Source organism: Cricetulus griseus (genome assembly GCF_003668045.3).
Source record: "Cricetulus griseus strain 17A/GY chromosome 1 unlocalized genomic scaffold, alternate assembly CriGri-PICRH-1.0 chr1_0, whole genome shotgun sequence".
NCBI classification, from domain to species: Eukaryota; Metazoa; Chordata; class Mammalia; order Rodentia; family Cricetidae; genus Cricetulus; species Cricetulus griseus.
This window is the reverse complement of record NW_023276806.1, coordinates 66946912-66960417: the sequence shown is the minus strand read 5'-3', so window position 1 is coordinate 66960417 and position 13506 is coordinate 66946912. Positions and strand designations below refer to the sequence as shown.

At 45.3% G+C, this 13506-nt stretch overlaps 1 long non-coding RNA gene across 3 annotated transcripts in view; it reads right to left on the bottom strand.

Annotated features, from left to right (window-relative positions):
* The window catches only part of LOC107977072, a 43971-nt gene that overhangs the window by 25987 nt on the left and 4478 nt on the right, over nt 1-13506 (bottom strand). For 2 of the 3 annotated variants that reach the window (XR_004771805.1, XR_004771806.1), the window contains exon 2: nt 4103-4140. This is a non-coding gene — a long non-coding RNA (uncharacterized LOC107977072). Of the gene's footprint in view, nt 1-2242; nt 2370-4102; nt 4141-13506 lie in introns of all 3 variants that reach the window. The other variant, XR_003480653.2, reaches the window with a different exon arrangement.

The window sequence follows — 13506 nt, the reverse complement described above, 5'->3', positions numbered from 1 at the left end:
ACTCCGGGGAAGGGTTGTCCAATCACAAGGCCAGGAACCCAGCATGAGGAACACACCACCAGGGGGCGATAGTGGCTCAGGGATATGATTTTGGGGGGTTTCTTTTGTGTAGCCTAGCTGTCCTGGAACTAGCCCATATAGACCAGACTGGCCTTGAACTCATAGAGATCCCCCTGCCTCTGCCTCCCAAGTACTGGGATTAAAGGCGTGTGCCACCGCCACCCAGATGTATGTTTTCCTTTTAAAGCACACCAATAGCCACTTTCTGTCACCCTTTTTTTTTTTTTTCTAGAGTTTAATACCTGCTGACCCACTCAGGCTCTCCCTCATACTCACCCTCCCCCTTTGCACCATTCTTACCTTTGCTCTGGAATAGGTAATGGGAAAGCCTAGCCTCTAAAAAGAGATTTAGCGAGTAGGAGGCCTAGAGGGTGTAAGCGGCATGCCTGGCTGATGGGACAGGGAATGTGCACTGTCACCAGTGTTTTCTGCTCCATCTTTCCCAAGGGCTATCACTGGCTGTTGCTCTTCCCCTGTTGTGTTTGCTGCTGAAGGTCCCCAGGGGCTCATTTGGAGCCAGAGAACTAAGGGAGTCGTGGGTAAGAACAGAGGAGACTGAGAGATTAAATAAGAGTCAGTATTGACAATGAGGCCTTTCCTGGAAGAAGAGGTTCTTCTCTACCACCCTGTTAAAAGAACCATTTCTTCTAATGCAGCCTCACCAAAGTGGAGATAAGACACCAGAAAAAGCCAGTTTCAAGATGCCCTCCTCACTGCCTGATAATTGAACTGCATGGGGATTGTGTCCACAAACCTACTTCTCAGGGACCACTACTGGGGTTTCTGTAAGCATGGAGGGTGGGGTGCTCCTGCATCCTCATCAGCCCCAGGTCTCACCTGACACAGGTGTCCAGCCCGAGAAAACCACCTACCCCAGAAGTCACCAGCCTACATGACGGCATGGACAGGGATCAGGGACAGCAAAAGCAAGACCCAGAGAGGCGGGAAGGGCTCAGTCTCCTGTTTCTCTCCAGCCTCAAGTTCCTCTACTTCCTTCCCCTTAACTTGGTCTTGCCCTTCAACCTCAGACACCCAAGTCCCCAAATCCAGATGAGCAGAGGTCAGTGTGTATCCCCAGCTGACCAGGGAAACAGGCCTCTCCCCTGAACTTTGGTCTTGCTTAGTGACTGGACAGCCGCCAAGAGTCAGGCTTTCCCTCTCCAACTCAGACTTCCTGCTACTGCGGACTGGGGAAATCCCACAGGCTGAGCTATGCCTCCCCACCCAGAGCCCAAGTCCTGAAGGTGGGGAGGGGTGGAGCAGCTGGGTTCCTGGGGAGGGACACTGAGAGAAATTTGTTTTGGGCATTATAGGAACCAGGAGAAAGAAAGCCCAAGATGAAGAAAGTTGGCCCCTTCACTCCTGACTCTCTTACCAGGGTTTTATCACTGTGGGCCATCTCAGGGGAGACCATGAGAGCTGCTATGGGCCAGTGGAGGAGGAAGATGGCTGGGAGCCCCAAGGGAGGTTTAAGGGACTCTGATGAGAAAGCGATGTCTGTTGAGGAAAAAGACTGCAATTAAGAGGAAGATACCCAGTCTGGCTGAGATGAGGGACCAGACAGGCAGGCAGCTCCCTTGCTCCTCCCACTGGGAGCTGGTCCCTCCTCCACACTGGAGTAGGAAGGAGGGGGTGTGAGTGTCATCCACATGGCAGACTTTGAAGCCCCACAGCAGAGGAGTTGGGCTGTGAGATAGCCCTGGGTATGAGAAGAACTATTCTTTTTCCTTTTCCCTCCAGATCTTGTTCTGGGCACTCAGAGCAGCTTTCTCCCATGCTTCTGGGATGCATCAATGTACTGTAAGCCCAACTAGGGGCATCAGCCTTCTGCCCCATTCTTGCCTGCTTTGCAGTTACTGCATCTCCTGGCTATCTCTTCCAAGAATCTCTCCTGGCCTAACCCTAACCCGCCTCCTCATCCTCATCCTCATCCTCACCACCACAACCAACCTTCTTATCACTGCCTGGCATTCACAGAGAATGTAAGTGTTCTATGAACTGTGGCTTCCTGGATGTCTCAGGCCTCACTCATTGCAAGCAAGTCCAGGACAGGAACCCAGACCTTAGGTCATAAGCCAGTTCATGAGTAAGAGATTGAGGAACTTCCTTTCACAGGCTGGAATCCCAGTGCTGTCTCCCCTACTAAACCCATCCCCCCAGTCTCTGACTCCCATAACCTTACCACTAGTCACTCCTCTCCACACCTTCCAGGGGTCACCTGGTGTCAGGTGCTGGTTCTGAAGAGATGAGTTAGATGCCAGCCTTGCCTTCCTAGGGAGTTACCACAACACAGGCAGGCAAACTTTCTGCTGAAAGAACAAAGGGCTTCAGCAGTGAGAGTGGTAGCTCCAGCTCGGAGCTAAGCAGTGCCTCTGCAGTTTCTATCCTCCCTTCCTGGCTCTCTGGATGCTGGCTGAGGGGTCTTACACAAGTCCACATCCTGCAAGGTTAGGGAAGGGTTAGCTATCATCGATATCTCTATTAGCTCTCATTATGTACCAAGCCCTGCCCTAAGAGCCTCATATGGACTGTGCCATTTAATCTTAGCAAATCCCCCTGCAAGGGAGATGACATCATCGGCTATTTTCAGAAGAAGAAACTGAGGCATGAGGTAAATAAATTGTCCAAGTTGGCCCAGCTGTAAGGACTGAAGACAGAGCTGATGCAAGACAGGGCTTCATCACCCATGCAACCCCATCTTCAAAATTATTGCAATAGTAGCTAACTCTAGCTCTTTGTTGAATTTTGCATGTATGCGTGTTTTGCCTGCACGTATGTCTGTGTCCACACACATGCTTGGTACCCACAGAGGCTGGAAGAGGGTATTGAATCCCTGGGACTGGAGTTAAAATGGTTGTAAGTAGTCATACGGGTGCAGGGAGTCAAACCTGGGTCCTTAGAAAGGACAGACAATGCTCTTAACTGATGAGTCATATTTCTAGCCCGTTTTATTATTTGAAACAAGTTTTCAGGATCTCATGTAGCCCATACTAGACTGAAACTCAACACTCCATACTTGGCTCATCAGAAAAGCTGATTTTGCTTTTCTCATATCTAAGCCTTTAAACAATCCTGAAACTCAGCTACAAACATTGAGGTAAAATGAGGCTCTGAAGGGTTAGGTAATTCCTACAGGTCTTATAGGGACAGACCCAAACTTGAGTACATCTAACTTCAGAGTTTTCATGTCTGTGATTACCCACCCATACTCAGTCAGCCAGGCACCTTTCAGGCTCTCAGCCATCCTTCATTTCCCCCTTGGTTTGTTGAGACTTCTACCCACTCTACATACCTCCCCTTTCCATTTCCTAGCCACCATTCAGTGCCCTACCAAAGTCTAGTGAGCCCCAGCATGTTGGCCCATTCAATTCACCCCTGAGTTCTTCTCCTGACAATATATAGCCAAATAACACGGATCACATCTATTTTGAGACCTGATAATATTTGACAATATAATCATATATTTTGCTTTTTCTTCCATTAAAAATTTATTTATCCCTCATCAGAATGCAAAATTCCTTAAGGGCAAGAGGTTGGTTCCCTTTACCTACTCTGTCCATGCCTCTCCTTAGATAGCAGAGCGCCAGCACACAGTGAGTGCTCTTAGGTGAACAGAGAAGCAAACAGCACTTCTCTTGGAGAGCCAAGAAGCCCCAAGTTACTCCACCTGCTCACACCTCCTGTCTATGCCTGTGCTAATTCCAACACAGCAGCTCAGTCCCATCTGGAGTCAGCCTGTACAGAGATCCTGGGAGCTGATGCCCTCAGAGGAGAGATTGACACAAGGGCAGCTTTACTCTCCCCTCCGTAAAGCTTTCCTCCTTCCCTAAATGAGAGGCCCGCACATTATCCAGCAGGAAAGAAAGGGTAAATGATACTACAGGCATACACGTGGGGCTGCCAACAGTACTGAAGCCCTTGTTTCTGACCCTGGCTGTCCTGGCAACAGTCCAAGAACCAGGCCTTCCCTCTAACCTGCATGGGATGTCTTGAAAGTCTTAGTTTTGTTGTTGTTGACGTTGTTTTTAAACAAAAGGCTTACCTTTTCCTTTATGTTTCCCTTGTGTTTCCTCAGTATTTCTAGGGAGGCAAAAGAGAAAATGTACGTGAAGCAATTGGCAAATTGTGGCTGTCAGGAGTGCTGGTATGCTCAGTGCCGGGGTCACTTTGCACAGAGCAGTTGCAAAGGTAGATTGGACTGGGAGATGCTGGGAACAGTGCCTTGAAACCAGAAGGCAACCCTCTGCTGCAGGATGGAGTGGCCCAGAGATGCAGAAAAGGAAAGGGTGCTGAGAATGCAAGCTTCCTCCATGATGACTGCCTGTCTTCCCTACCTCCCCCACGTGCTCAGTAAGACCCAAGGCTGCATCGCAGGCAACTCTCTTATTCTGTCTTATCTTTTCTCATCACCTATCTTTACTCCTGAAACCCCAATGTCTATTCTCCCTCCTCTCTCCATGCCTGTCACCTCCTCCTTGATCAGTGGCACCTTTTCCTCAGCTTGTTTGGTTTTTTTTTTTTTTTTTTTTTTTTTTTTTTTTTTTTTATGACGCAGCATCACATTGCATGGTCATGGCTTGCTGACTTTCCCCACCCACTTAGAGGAAGCAGCTGCCCTACCCTGATGCGTGTAAGTGCTGAAGGCCAGACACAGACACCTGACCTCTTTGGAAGTCTCCCCACCACATCAGAAAGCCTTCTTCTGAGCTGTGAACTATTTGCCAGACCCTTCTCTGTGCCCACCTTTGTCAAAGATAGCAGACAGCAAGCCTCTCCTCTCCTCAGAGAATGTGCTAGAATATGACTAGTCAGATTCAAAGGCTGGATTGCTGGAAACTGGGCTTCCAGGAACTAACAGAATGATCTAACTTACATGTGTGCTGTCCTCCAGAACATAGGTAGAAGTGATCTCTCATTTAGCGCCAGTGTCCGAACTGCAAGGTCCACAGCTGATGAGCAGCCCTTGCAAGGAACTTCTCTGTGACTCAGTTTCTCTGATTTTCCCTAACCTCAGTGTTGGATACGGTGTTGCAACACTGCAGGCCATCATATAGCAACCCCTCCAAATTATCTGTTTTACAATTGGATACATTTATACAATATGGCTTGTTTTCATTATAGTTTCATGTCTACAATGGGTTTTTTTATATTTTTAAATTATATGTTTGGGAAGAGGGGTTATACACATTGTTATGGGTGGAAGCTTCACCCCGGCCCCGGGCATCCATATATCCAAAGAGTCTGGAATGTTATGGTGGAAGTTCCACCCAAGCCCTCATCCCCTATCTCCCTCCAAACCCTGCTGCATCTCAGAAAGCCCGCCAAATGATGATGCCTCCCCCAGAAATCCTCAAGACCACTCCCACAGGGTATTTAAACTGTCCCCCATAAAACAGGCATGTGATTTCCCGGTCTCTCTTTCCCATCTCCTCTGTGGGTAGGGGGCTGGAAGGCCACCCTGTCTCACTCATTCACCCTTGCTTTTTCTTTACTATCAGGACACTTCTCCATTCCCTTCATTCTGGCAGTTATCACCCTTCCCATGGGGTGAAGTTTCCACCATAACACACATTGAGTACAAGTGCCTTCAGAGGCCAGAGATGTCAGATCCCCCGAGTTGGAGTTACAGGCAGTTGTGATCTGGGTGCTAGGAACTGAACTCAGGCCCCCTGCAAGAACTATATGTGCTCTTAACCACCAAGCCACCTCTCCTGGCCCAAATATGTTATTGTTTTTATAATTGCATACATGTACACAGTATATTTTGATCATGTTCACCTCCCATCAAGATATCTTTCATTTATCTCCTTCCCATTGGAGGGAAGCTGAGTTAGACCTGTGCACACTGACACATTCTGGAGCCTCTTGTGCCGTCCTTACCAGTTCGTTCACCTCAAATCCCATCCACGACCATCCATATTCTGTGGAAGAGCAGAGTGTCTCTTCTCCCCGGTATTGCCAAGATAACTGTGCAATAATTTGAGTAGTAGCATCTACTCTTACAGGAATGAAATGAGTTTAGTTACTTGCTTCTCTCAAGTCTGTTAGGCTGTGGGCTTTTAATCAGTAGCAATGTGAGTGACTATCTCCCTACCCCAGTAATGTGAGTGACCATATCCCTACTCCAGTAATGTGAGTGACCATATCCCTACTCCAGTAATGTGAGTGACTATATCCCTTCCCCAGTAATGTGAGTGACTATATCCCTACCCCAGTAATGTGAGTGACCATATCCCTTCCCCAGTAATGTGAGTGACTATCTCCCTACCCCAGTAATGTGAGTGACTATATCCCTACTCCAGTAATGTGAGTGACTATATCCCTACTCCAGTAATGTGAGTGACCATATCCCTACTCCAGTAATGTGAGTGACCATATCCCTACCCCAGTAATGTGAGTGACTATATCCCTACCCCAGTAATGTGAGTGACTATATCCCTACTCCAGTAATGTGAGTGACTATATCCCTACTCCAGTAATGTGAGTGACCATATCCCTTCCCCAGTAATGTGAGTGACTATATCCCTTCCCCAGTAATGTGAGTGACTATATCCCTACTCCAGTAATGTGAGTGACCATATCCCTTCCCCAGTAATGTGAGTGACTATATCCCTACCCCAGTAATGTGAGTGACTATATCCCTTCCCCAGTAATGTGAGTGACTATATCCCTACTCCAGTAACTCTCTGAGACTGTTTTGATATGGATCGGGGAAGCTCTCCTTGTTCCTGAAGTTCCCTGCACCCACATAAAATGTTGTGAGAAACTTCACTTTTTTCTGTATTTTGGTCTGTTACCTACTATGTTATAATAGGGCACACCCAGACTTAGGGCACTAAAAACAATAACAGATGATTATATCTCATCATTTTGTAAGTCTAACATTTGGATAGGGCTCGGCTAAGTGCAGAGGGCTTTCTTGGGTCTACCAGCCCCTAAATCATGACACACAGACTTCTTATTAGTTATGAGTGCTTGGTCTTATCTTACCCTTGTCCCACGAGCTCTTACAACTTAATTTAACCTGTTTCTCTTCATCTGTGTTTCGCCTGGGGCTTTTTACCTTTCTTTCATTCTGGATTCACACTTCCACTGTGTCTAGCTGGCTGCCTGCCTGGCTGGCCCCCAGTACCTCCCTCTTTTTCTCCCTTGTTCCCTCTTCTCTAGAGCATAGATTCTTCCTCCTACTTATTCTCTCTGCCTGCCAACCCCACCTATCCCTCTACTGCCTAGCTATTGGCCATTCAGCTTTTTTATTAGACCAGTCAGGTGCCTTAGACAAGCAAGGTAAAATAAAAGCAACACATCTTTACATAGTCAAACAAATGCAGCATAAACAAATGTAACCCATCTTTTCTTAGTTCAGACATTAACAGCAAGAGAAGAGGACAGAAACCCTCAGAATGCTGTCAAGAACCCCTTCAGAGGGCAAAAGGGGGAGACAGAAACCAGAAACCCTAAATCCTTAAAGGAAAGAATGTCATAAATCTTCTTTGTTACAAAAAGAGCTGTACGGCCAGACTGTAATCAAGCTACCCATAAGACTAAGGCAGGAGGATCACAAGTTCAAGGCCAATCTAGACACCTTAGTAAAACCTTTTCTCCACTTTTTAAAAGTTTATAAAGGCTGGAGATAGAGATCAGTGGTAAAACACTTGTTTAGCATTCATGAAGGCCCAGTGTCATTTCCCAGCATCACAAAAGAAAGAAAGTTACAGTCAAGGATTTTTATTCATATATGTTATGGTGTGAGTCATGGTATACAGGTTAGCTTAGTGGTGAGGGTAAATCAGCATATGATATTATTGAACACTGCTTACACAGAGATAAAAAGACCTGAACAGGAGTGAAAACTGCCTGGTTCTTTTGACAATGCAAAAACATAGTCACCACACCCCACTTAACTGGAAGTTAGGCTCTGACAATTTCAGTTCTGTGGAATGCAGCAGCAAATCCGGAAGTGAAAAAGACCTTTGAAAACCAAAAATAGCTGACAGAGATTGAATCAAAGCCAGGTCCTCAGGGCTCTGCAAGGGGCCCCGCTGGACTGTACTGAACAGAATACTTTAGAGGTTTGACCTGTGGTCTAGTCAGGAGCAAAGTACAGCAGGTGAAAGTTTCTTGGAGAGAAGGCAGGTAGCTTCGACGTGAAGGACAGTGAGATCAGACAGACACCGGCTGTCACTCCACTGTGGGAAACTATTAAAACACCTCATTGTGCAGGGACTGGTGCTTTATCGAGCCCACGCGCACATTACGTCATCATATCTCTACAGGAGGCTGGGAAGTGGGTACCCAAGCAGAAAACAAACACTCAGAGGTTTCATGGCTGTGCTGTGAGCACACAGATGAGTGAGTCTGGAGCTGGGAGTGACCCCGCTCTTATGATGTCCAGCAAAGTTTCTCATGATGTTACCTAAACTATGTCTTGACCCTTTGCTCCATGCTAGCTCCCCTTTTCATAACAGTGACCATGACTCATCAAGAAAAGGCTAGTGTCTGACTAGCAAACTGTTTATAAAAAAAAAGGATAGGGAAATAGTTAATAACATTTTACAGTATTAAAGGAATAAAGTTCAGCTTTCTGGTATCAGGTATCAGTCCCACAATTTACCTCTTATCCCTAACTGCCGCAGTACTAGTACTGATGTGTGGAGGCAGCCAGGAGCCTCCTGAGCTCTGCCAGCATTTCCATCTCCATTCTATCCACCACCACCCACCCCTCTACCTCTCCACTCACACTGAATTCTTAACTGTGTCTGTCTCCAGTTTTGATCCCTTAAATGTATCCTCCACTCACATCATTGTGAGCAATCTAGCAGGGAAAAAAAGTCCAGCTCCCCCACAGCTATGGAGACCTCACTCCACTACCCAACTCGGGACAGCCTCCTCAGCCGCACCTTGCCATTCCCTGCTCTATACGGGAGTTTCTACGATGCCAAGGTGTGTGAGCTTCTCCCACATGTGCAGTGGCCGCTGGCTAAAACACTCTTTATCTAGTCCTTTGATTTCAGTGCATCTCTAAAGACTTGAGCGTATTTTTCATTTGGGCATGCCTTCTTGGTGTCCTCATAATATTGCCGTGCCCCTCTGCTTGTCCTGTATCAACCAGGACATTCATGTTGTAACTTCCGGACTACCTGAAAACAGGGGGCCTGTTGTCTCCTCACAAGAATCTGGAGGTAGATGGATCCAGAGTTGGTGTGGTGATGTCACAGCTCTAGGTTAGCATCTCTAACATTTTCCTGGCCCTCTGCAAGATGTCTGTAGTACCCCCAAGTTCACATGACAACATTTAAGATCCAGGAAGTATATTAGCTCTTAAGGCTGCCACAACAAACACTGACCAGGTAGCTCAAGCAATAAGAATTTATCTCACAGCCTGAAGACTAGAAGTCCAAAACAAGGGTGCTGGCAGGGCTGGCTTCCCTACTCATCTTATAGACAACTCTCTCTCTCTCTCTCTCTCTCTCTCTCTCTCTCTCTCTCTCTTCCAGTTACACTGAATCAGTACCTATCCTAATGACCTCACTTAACCTAATTACCTCCTCAAACACTCTACTTCCAAATTTAGCCACAATTTCTGAGGTGCTGCCAGTTGGGACTTAAATATATGAACTTGGGGACCAAACAATTCAACCTTAACAAAGATTCTATAATAGGAGCCTTCTCTGGGATGTCTTTTCAGGTAAAAGGTATTTCCTAGAACCTTCTAGTAGACAGGCAGGACGGAACCTAATAACCTGCCCCTTCACTTATGAAAGCTTTTCCACACTGGGGAATGGAGATGGGGTGTACTCTGGATCCCGAAAGAATGGTGGGAAGGGTCACAGAGCCAGCTACCAATCGGTCTTGCCAGATTGTGCTCCCACACTGGCAGAGCTGTCTGTCTGCTCAATAGGACACATGCACCTCTCCTAACTCTCTGAAGCAGACTTGACTGCTTCAGCCAACAGTCCCCCCTCAAGCCCCCCCCCACCCCCGGTTCAAAGTGAGTGCTCAACCACTACCTGCTAAAGGAATAAACAAACAGAATTTAATGAACTAGATGAACCTGTTTGCATTATATTTGATCACAGCACTAAATCTTGTTCATATGTTTGGCTCGAGTAGTCTGTGGAACATACCTTTAAATAATTGTAGGGTTGTATTCCTATGAAACTGCTATTACAATCAAGATTTGTGAGCTCTGTCTCCCCCAAATCTGTGTTGCGGCAAGAATTTTTGTTGAATGAATAAACTGATAATGGATAAATGAATAATTAAAATGTCAAAATATGTTGAGTCATATGAGCTAAGAAGTTATGGTTTCTATAAAACACCGTCTTCTAGAACTGGCATCTATCTGGCCAGTGCTCACAAAGGTGGGTACCATAAAGTATCTGTTTCTATTTGTCATAAAGAATGATCCAGATGGCTGGCCAACAGGCTTAAGGCTGTCATGCTAAGAGTGATTCAACAAGAAGTAAAGTATTTGAGTTTGGCTCAATGGAGTGACAGGAATACTGTCACAAATACTGAATTTGTGTCACTCAATGGAGTGACACAAATACTGAAAACTTCTGGGTTCTATCTAGCATGCATCACTGTGCTCCACAAAACCCCACATATTTGATTTCTAGTATTCTACAGAACAGATTGTCAAAGCACCTCACTAATGAACAGCATTAATTGTGGGGGTAAGTAGCTGACTTGATAGTGGTTCCCCAAATTCTGACAACCTACCACCAGCATTAGAGAGACTAATGATTTCCAGAAAAGTCGGACTTCTCTCTTTTCCCCAAAGTGACAGGACTCAGACAGCTGAAGCACAAACCATGCAGATAAATAAGGAGCCAAGGTGGCAGAAACTCAGAGTCATTACAAGTGACCAGGTTCCCAGGGCAGTGTATTTTGGCACCATGAGACACACTTTGCAACTGGAGAGTTGAGTCTCCTCTCACCCTATTTCAGACCCAAAGGACTCTTCCTCCCTCGTACAGTTCAAATAATGAGCTCAATTAAAACATTCAGGTTCAATTAGTGTGTTAGGGCTTCAGAGGCTGTCTCAGGGCAAAATATTTTCAGTGAGTAACTGAAGAGAAACTAGCGCTGTCCTGGACCAGTATGGTAGCATGCAGGGGCAGGAGACAACTTGGTCTGCAACCAACAACTGTATCATAGAAGAGCTAGACAAGATGGCACTTGTGTGTATTTGTGCTCTGGCCGTGCCTGTTCCCTGGCCCCAAGGGCTTTCCTAACAGCCAGGAGAAGGAATTGCATGCTAGGGTGTTTTCCTAACAAGTTGTGACTTTTTCTTCTTTCTTTAAAGCATCGGTAGCCCAGAATTTTGCTGGGGGAAACAAAAGAAAAAGAAATAAGGAAGGAAGGAAGGGAAAAGAAAAGAACAGCCTGTTACTTATAATGGTGTTTTTTTTTAATTGTACCAATAAACTAGGTCTTAACACATTATTGTAAGCACATTAGCCAAACCTATTATAATAAAGTATTGTTGAGAGAAAAACATCCAAGCAATTCATGTATCTAGAAATTCTGTCTTTGGGATTGTTGCCAAAGCATGATAGATTCCCAGTTCCTTATGATGTCCCATTGTGCATGAACTTGCTCCCCTCTGCCTGCTGCCAACATAATCACTAGCTTTACTTTGATGTTTTCTGCTTTTTTGTTTTCCCTCCCTCCCTCCTTCCCTCCCTCTCTCTTTCTTGAGACAGGGTCTTTGTAGCCCAGGGTAGTTTTAAATTCTCTATGTTGTCAAGAGTGACCTTGAATTCCTAATCCTCTGCCTCCTCCCACTAAGTGCTGGGATTACAGGTATATACCACCACACACTGCTTGTTCTCTGCTTTCTATCATGGCTTTGACTCTCTGGCAATTCTCTACACTAAGCACACTACTATCTGGAATCCCATTACCTGGAATGCTGCTAATTGGCATCCCATGGATCAAAGGAACAATGACTGATGAGACACCTAAAGATCACACAGTGAATTTTGAGCCATTTAGAGAATAGTTGAGTGTACTCAGAAAAGTTTAACATTGGTATCTGAATGGATTCTGTAGATGTTGTTTTCATGTTACTCCAAATACATTAATAAATTACAAAATAATGCAGTCTAATAAATCAAGAAGATGTGGACAAGCTGGAATGAATAATAGAATAATAGAACAAAATAAATGGGTAGGAATTCATGTAACTAATACATGCTGTGTCATTCCGGGTTAAAGGCTACTTAGGAGAAGAGCTCTGAGTTAGCATTCCCTCTAAGAAAGCCAAGGGGATATTGGCTAGCAACTCAGCAATGTTTGGTGACACTGAAACAGTTGGTCTTATCCAAGGCCATATGTTTGTTATTGTTTTTTTTAAGTGTCCAAATAAAAAGGGAATAGTTTCACTTTATGCCTAGCTAGTCAGACCAGGTCTATGGAGGACTGTTTTGTTATGAAGGCCACATTTGAAAGGGAAAGGAACTAAGGATGTTTCTTTTGGCAACTCCAATATAATAGCTGTCTTCAAATAGCTGAGGGGTATCAAATGAAAGAAACATTACATTTAACCATGAAGTACCAGAGCCCAGAACTAAACATCATGATTAGAAATGTCCAGGGAACACGTGTAAGCGCCACATGAGATAAGACTTTCTACAATGTTTATGGTGATCAAAACATTAGACTCCAGTGAACTTGAGCAGAGGCCAAGAGTTGGGCAGGAAACTTCTAGGACACAGTAATTTCTATTCTTTGCCCTGTGGTAGGAGCTTACATCTTTTATTGTACTATGGTTTCTCCGTGGTCCACCATACATTTTCATGCTCTCTTTTGTGGGCACGATATATTTTACAATGAAAAACAATTGACTGGGTTGTGAGTTAGTGGTGAACTTCATATCATTATGAGGGTTCAAAGAGAAGCTGGTAGCTCTGGATGAAAGGGTAAAGAGATGACTTCTGATGTTCGCTCATCTTGAAGATCCTGGGGCATACATGGACAAATTTTTGTTTTGTTTTGTTTTGTTGTCTTTCAAGACAGGGTTTCTCTGTGTAACTGCCTTAGCTGTCCTGGAACTCACTTTGTAGACCAGGCTGGCCTTGAATCACAGAGATCCTCCTGCCTCTGCCTCCTGAGTGCTGGGATCAAAGGCATGTGCCACCATTGCCCAGCTCATGGACAATTCTTACAGCAAAGCTCTCCTAAAGCATGAAGGCAATAGCCTTTAATTAACTTCATGGGAGGCCTCACTTGTGACAGGCTCAAAATGAGCATTGCTGGTGTTTACTAGACTATGACCCCATGTCTCTATTGCAGTGGCTATCATGTTATAGGCTGTTATACAGGAGAAAGAGATAAACAGTTTCTGCCCTCTCCAGATGGCAAGTGACATTGATAGTAATAAAAACACGAGAATGACAGCCAAATATGAACAGTGAATAAATATAAAATAAAGTTCAT